At 39.3% G+C, this 7,526-nt stretch overlaps 1 long non-coding RNA gene across 1 annotated transcript in view; it reads right to left on the reverse strand.

Annotated features, from left to right (window-relative positions):
* The window catches only part of LOC145862633 (uncharacterized), a 16,627-nt gene extending 10,906 nt beyond the window's left edge, over positions 1-5,721 (reverse strand). The window contains exon 1 of the long non-coding RNA XR_014382180.1: positions 5,591-5,721. This is a non-coding gene — a long non-coding RNA (uncharacterized LOC145862633). The remainder of the gene's footprint in view (positions 1-5,590) is intronic.
* Between the last annotated feature and the right edge of the window lie 1,805 nt (positions 5,722-7,526).

Below are 7,526 nucleotides of genomic sequence, written 5' to 3' on the forward strand. Positions count from 1 at the left end.
CATACAGTTGTGTTTGTCCATTATCAAATACACCTTCTAGAAGTGTTTGGCCTAAGTTCACTACTAAGTCCACTCCTAAGTCCACTCCTAAGACCACTCCTAAGTCCACTCCTAAGTCCACTCCTAAGACCACTCCTAAGTCCACTCCTAAGTCCACTCCTAAGTACACTCCTAAGTCCTCTCCTAAGACCACTCCTAAGTCCACTCCTAAGTTCACTACTAAGTCCACTCCTAAGTCCACTCCTAAGTACACTCCTAGGTCCACTACTAAGACCACTCCTAAGTCCTCTCCTAAGACCACTACTAAGTCCACTCCTAAGTCCAATACTAAGACCAATCCTAAGTCCAATACTAAGACCACTATCAGCCAACACACTATTCCAACACACTATTCCTCCTCATTTTGATCAAATTGATCAATTCAGGATAAAAATCTACAAGATATAGTTTCTTGTACACAAAATTCAATCAGAGATGGTGGATTTAACCATCAGTAAACAGTATTGGATTTAACCATCAGTAAACAGTATTGGATTAACCATTACATTTACATTTACATTTAAGTCATTTAGCAGACGCTCTTATCCAGAGCGACTTACAAAATGGTGCATTCACCTTATGATATCCAGTGGAACAACCACTTTACAATAGTGCATCTAAATATTTTAAGGGGGGGGGGGGGGGGTTAGAAGGATTACTTTATCCTATCCTAGGTAATCCTTAAAGAGGTGGGGTTTCAGTAAACAGTAGTGGATTTAACCATCAGTGAACAGTAGTGGATTTAACCATCAGTAAACAGTAGTTGATTTCACCATCTGTAAACAGTGTTGGATTTAACCATCAGTGAACAGTATTGGATTTAACCATCAGTGAACAGTAGTGGATTTAACCATCAGTAAACAGTAGTGGATTTAACCATCAGTAAACAGTAGTGGATTTAACCATCAGTAAACAGTAGTTGATTTCACCATCTGTAAACAGTATTGGATTTAACCATCAGTGAACAGTATTGGATTTAACCATCAGTGAACAGTAGTGGATTTAACCATCAGTAAACAGTAGTGGATTTAACCATCAGTAAACAGTAGTGGATTTAACCATCAGTGAACAGTAGTGGATTTAACCATCAGTAAACAGTAGTTGATTTCACCATCTGTAAACAGTAGTGGATTTAACCATCAGTGAACAGTATTGGATTTAACCATCAGTGAACAGTAGTGGATTTAACCATCAGTAAACAGTAGTGGATTTAACCATCAGTAAACAGTAGTGGATTTAACCATCAGTAAACAGTAGTTGATTTCACCATCTGTAAACAGTATTGGATTTAACCATCAGTGAACAGTATTGGATTTAACCATCAGTGAACAGTAGTGGATTTAACCATCAGTAAACAGTAGTGGATTTAACCATCAGTAAACAGTAGTGGATTTAACCATCAGTGAACAGTAGTGGATTTAACCATCAGTAAACAGTAGTGGATTTAACCATCAGTGAACAGTATTGGATTTAACCATCAGTGAACAGTAGTGGATTTAACCATCAGTAAACAGTAGTGGATTTAACCATCAGTAAACAGTAGTGGATTTAACCATCAGTGAACAGTAGTGGATTTAACCATCAGTAAACAGTAGTTGATTTCACCATCTGTAAACAGTAGTGGATTTAACCATCAGTGAACAGTATTGGATTTAACCATCAGTGAACAGTAGTGGATTTAACCATCAGTAAACAGTAGTGGATTTAACCATCAGTAAACAGTAGTGGATTTAACCATCAGTAAACAGTAGTTGATTTCACCATCTGTAAACAGTATTGGATTTAACCATCAGTGAACAGTATTGGATTTAACCATCAGTGAACAGTAGTGGATTTAACCATCAGTAAACAGTAGTGGATTTAACCATCAGTAAACAGTAGTGGATTTAACCATCAGTGAACAGTAGTGGATTTAACCATCAGTAAACAGTAGTTGATTTCACCATCTGTAAACAGTATTGGATTTAACCATCAGTGAACAGTATTGGATTTAACCATCAGTGAACAGTAGTGGATTTAACCATCAGTAAACAGTAGTGGATTTAACCATCAGTGAACAGTAGTGGATTTAACCATCAGTAAACAGTAGTGGATTTAAACATCAGTAAACAGTAGTGTATTTAACCATCAGTAAACAGTAGTTGATTTCACCATCTGTAAACAGTAGTGGATTTAACCATCAGTGAACAGTAGTGGATTTAACCATCAGTAAACAGTAGTGGATTTAACCATCAGTAAACAGTAGTTGATTTCACCATCTGTAAACAGTAGTGGATTTAACCATCAGTGAACAGTAGTGGATTTAACCATCAGTAAACAGTAGTGGATTTAACCATCAGTGAACAGTGTGGATTTAACCATCAGTAAACAGTAGTGGATGTAACCATCAGTAAACAGTAGTGGATTTAACCATCAGTGAACAGTAGTGGATTTAACCATCAGTGAACAGTAGTGGATTTAACCATCAGTAAACAGTAGTTGATTTCACCATCTGTAAACAGTATTGGATTTAACCATCAGTAAACAGTAGTGGATTTAACCATCAGTGAACAGTAGTGGATTTAACCATCAGTAAACAGTAGTTGATTTCACCATCTGTAAACAGTATTGGATTTAACCATCAGTAAACAGTATTGGATTTAACCATCAGTGAACAGTAGTGGATTTAACCATCAGTAAACAATAGTGGATTTAACCATCAGTGAAGAGTATTGGATTTAACCATCAGTGAACAGTAGTGGATTTAACCATCAGTAAACAGTAGTGGATTTAACCATCAGTAAACAGTAGTGGATTTAACCATCAGTAAACAGTAGTGGATTTAACCATCAGTAAACAGTAGTGGATTTAACCATCAGTAAACAGTAGTGGATTTAACCATCAGTAAACAGTAGTGGATTTAACCATCAGTAAACAGTAGTGGATTTAACCATTAGTGAACAGTAGTGGATTTAACCATCAGTAAACAGTAGTGGATTTAACCATCAGTGAACAGTAGTGGATTTAACCATCAGTAAACAGTAGTGGATTTAACCGTCAGTAAACAGTAGTGGATTTAACCATCAGTGCCTGCTCAGAGATATTACATTAGTTGTGTGCCGGATGTGGATATACAGGTTGTTCTTAGGGCCGACCAAACAATAGTATTCTACCTGACGAACTAACGAGCCTCATGCTATTCTCAGAGGTAGAACCACAGAACTCCCACCTGGGATGTAACCTGTTACCAGAGAAACAGACCTACTCACCAACACAATACTGCTGATGTAACATAGACTGTTATAACAGACCTACTCAACAACACAATACTACTGACTGGTAACATAGACCGTAATAACAGACCTACTCAACAACACAATACTACTGACTGGTAACATAGACCGTAATAACAGACCTACTCAACAACACAATACTACTGACTGGTAACATAGACTGTAATAACAGACCTACTCACCAACACAATACTACTGACTGGTAACATAGACTGTAATAACAGACCTACTCAACAACACAATACTACTGACTGGTAACATAGACTGTAATAACAGACCTACTCAACAACACAATACTACTGACTGGTAACATAGACTGTAATAACAGACCTACTCAACAACACAATACTACTGACTAGTAACAAAGACTGTAATAACAGACCTACTCAACAACACAATACTACTGACTGGTAACATAGACTGTAATAACAGACCTACTCAACAACACAATACTACTGACTGGTAACAGACCTGTTACAAAACTGATGTAAGCCCAGAGCATTTCAGGACCCTTTTTTAAATGTTATACACATATATATACATATATATGCAGTGAGTTGTTTCCCTTATCTACGAACAAATGAACAAATGTCTCTGGCCCCCTCCCAGTTAGGGGGAGTGATGAGCTCTACTGCAGAGTCTCACAACTCACTCGCTGGTTGAAAACTGTTTTCTGCCCCTCCCAAAAGATAGAATTTGTAGATAATTGGCCCTCTTTCTGGGACTCACCCACAAACAGGACCAAGCCTGGCCTGTTGAGGAGTGACGGACTCCATCCTAGCTGGAGGGGTGCTCTCATCTTATCTACGAACATAGACAGGGCTCTAACTCCTGTTCTTCCATGCCGTCCCTGGGAGGGGTGCGTCACTTGAGTGGGTTGAGTCACTGACGTGGTCTTCCTGTCTGGGTTGGCGCCCCCCCTTGGGCTGTGCCGTGGCGGAGATCTTTGTGGGCTATACTCGACCTTGTCCCGGGATGGTATGTTGGTGGTTGGAGATATCCCTCCAGTGGTGTGGAGGCTGTGTTTTGGCAAAGTGGGTGGGGTTATATCCTACCTGCTAGGGTCAGTCTGTCACATCTGGAGTATTTCTCTTGTCTTTTCCGGTGTCCTGTGGGAATTTAAATATGCTCTCTCTAATTCTCTCTTTTTCTCTTTCTTTCTTTCTCTCTCTCGGAGGACCTGAGCCCTAGGACTATGCCTCAGGACTACCTGGCTTGATGACACCTTGCTGTCCCCAGTTCACCTGGCCGTGCTGCTGCTCCAGTTCCAACTGTTCTGCCTGCGGCTATGGAACCCTGACCTGTTCACCGGACGTGCTACCTGTCCCAGACCTGCTGTTTTCAACTCTCTAGAGACAGCAGGAGCGGTAGAGATACTCTCAAAGATCGGCTATGAAAAAGCCAACTGACACTTACTCTTGTGTTACTGACTTGTTGCACCCTCGACAACTACTATGATTAATATTATTTGACCATGCTGGTCATTTATGAACATTTGAACATCTTGGCCATGTGCTGTTATAATCTCCACCCGGCACAGCCAGAAGAGCACTGGCCACCCCTCATAGCCTGGTTCCTCTCTAGGTTTCTTCCTAGGTTTTTTCCTTTCTAGGGAGTTTTTCCTAGCCACCGTGCTTCTACACCTGCATTGCTTGCTGTTTGGGGTTTTAGGCTGGGTTTCTGTACAGCACTTTGAGATATCAGCTGATGTAAGAAGGGCTATATAAATAAATTTGATTTGATGTAAACAATTTGATAAAAAATACTTAATGCCAACTCAACACAATAGAAATGCTGGCTTACTGTCAATAATAAAATACTATATTTAAAAAATGTTCATAAAAACTTAGCGAAACTATTTTTATTTAAAAAATGACTTCACCACCATGTGAAAGGTGAGAGACCTGCATTGTGATTCTGGTTGACTGTGCTGATGAAGTGATTTAGTAAGAAAGAACTGTTCACAACAAACAATAAACAAGAGGGTTGATCTGTTAAGAACACAATAGAAGTAAATTGTGATAAAAAATGAAATAACTTTAATCTCCCTACTCCATAACTGCATGTTGTTTGGTAGCTAAACGCGACACCATTCACCTGTACACAAACAACAAACAAAACGACTTACACACCCAGTCAAAAACCTCTGATTTCAGTCTCAGTCTAATAACAGGGTATGTAACCTGTAAGCAGTCATTATGTCAACCTCCACACTGTCTCCACTCCAACTCGTTTTTATATGCAAGGCTTTTATAATGAAGGTAAAAATCAAAGCTTACCTGATTAAGGTTTTAGCCGTGTCAGTCAGTCAGGTCGGTAGGTGTGTTAGCGTTGGAATTCCTTCCTCCGTCTGTCTCTGTGAAGGTGTACCGATACCTGAGACGCAGGTCAACCAATAAGCTACTGTGTTTCACCGGGAACAGGATTATGTTGTGAAAGAACGAGGGTGTGTATCATCTCTAGTTATAAAGGCCTGAGGCATATTATTGCTCTACAGGTGTGTGTGTGTGTGTGTGTGTGTGTCTCTCTCTCTGTGTGTGTGTGTGTGTGTGTGTGTGTGTGTGTGTGTGTGTGTGTGTGTGTGTGTGTGTGTGTGTGTGTGTGTGTGTGTGTGTGTGTGTGTGTGTACAGTTGCCCTTTGAATACAGTAACACACTGATCCATGGTTAAATTGACAACGCCCAGCGGCTGTTGTGTCCGGACACCTGAACCCCTAGTTTTATGTGCTATAAAGTGTGTGTGTGTGTGTGTGTGTGTGTTCCTGGGTGTGTGTGTATGTTATTGGTGATCATGGTAAATGTTAATGACGATGACGATAAATGTTATTGTTATATCAGTGTTTGTGGTGATGATGATAAATGTTATTGTTATATCAGTGTTTGTGGTGATGATGGTAAATGTTATTGACGATGACGGTAAATGTTATTGTTATATCAGTGTTTGTGGTGATGATGATAAATGTTATTGTTATATCAGTGTTTGTGGTGATGATGGTAAATGTTATTGACGATGATGGTAAATGTTATTGTTATATCAGTGTTTGTGGTGATGATGATAAATGTTATTGTTATATCAGTGTTTGTGGTGATGATGATAAATGTTATTGTTATATCAGTGTTTGTGGTGATGATGGTAAATGTTATTGTTATATCAGTGTTTGTGGTGAAGATGATAAATGTTATTGTTATATCAGTGTTTGTGGTGATGATGGTAAATGTTATTGTTATATCAGTGTTTGTGGTGATGATGATAAATGTTATTGTTATATCAGTGTTTGTGGTGATGATGGTAAATGTTATTGTTATATCAGTGTTTGTGGTGATGATGATAAATGTTATTGTTATATCAGTGTTTGTGGTGATGATGATAAATGTTATTGTTATATCAGTGTTTGTGGTGATGATGGTAAATGTTATTGTTATATCAGTGTTTGTGGTGATGATGATAAATGTTATTGTTATATCAGTGTTTGTGGTGATGATGATAAATGTTATTGTTATATCAGTGTTTGTGGTGATGATGATAAATGTTTTTGCTATACAGTGAGGGAAAAAAGTATTTTATCCCCTGCTGATTTTGTACGTTTGCCCACTGACAAAGAAATGATCAGTCTATAATTTTAATGTTAGGTTTATTTGAACAGTGAGAGGCAGAATAACAACAAAAAAATCCAGAAAAACGCATGTCAAAAATGTTATAAATTGATTTGCATTTTAATGAGGGAAATAAGTATTTGACCCCTCTGCAAATCATGACTTAGTACTTGGTGGCAAAACCCTTGTTGGCAATCACAGAGGTCTGTCACGACACCGATGGATGGTGGCGCCCCTCCTCGGCCGGGCGGAGCTCGGCGGTCGTCGTCGCCGGCCTACTAGCTACCATCGATCCCTTTTTGTTTCACTTTCTGTTGGTTAGGTCTAGGTAGGCACGCACCTGTTTTGGGTTAGTCATTAGTAGGGGGGGGGTTATTTAGTTTAGCGTACATTGTCTGTGTTTGTGCGTGATTGTGTTTCCTGTCCGGTTCATGTGCTATAGGAACGTATGTTGGTTTTCCTCTGCCTGTGGTTGATTTCATTGTGTACACCACCGCAGAATAATTTAAGGGCTGCGTCCCTATATATTTTTGGCGACCACCTCAGTTTTTTCTTGAATAAAGAAGTGTGGTCAAGAACTCTCTGTCTCCTGCGCCTGACTCTACCTCTCCTGTTTTTCCGA

The sequence above is a fragment of the Salmo salar genome, chromosome 02, assembly GCF_965601325.2.
Source record: "Salmo salar chromosome 02, fSalSal1, whole genome shotgun sequence".
Lineage (NCBI taxonomy): Eukaryota > Metazoa > Chordata > Actinopteri > Salmoniformes > Salmonidae > Salmo > Salmo salar.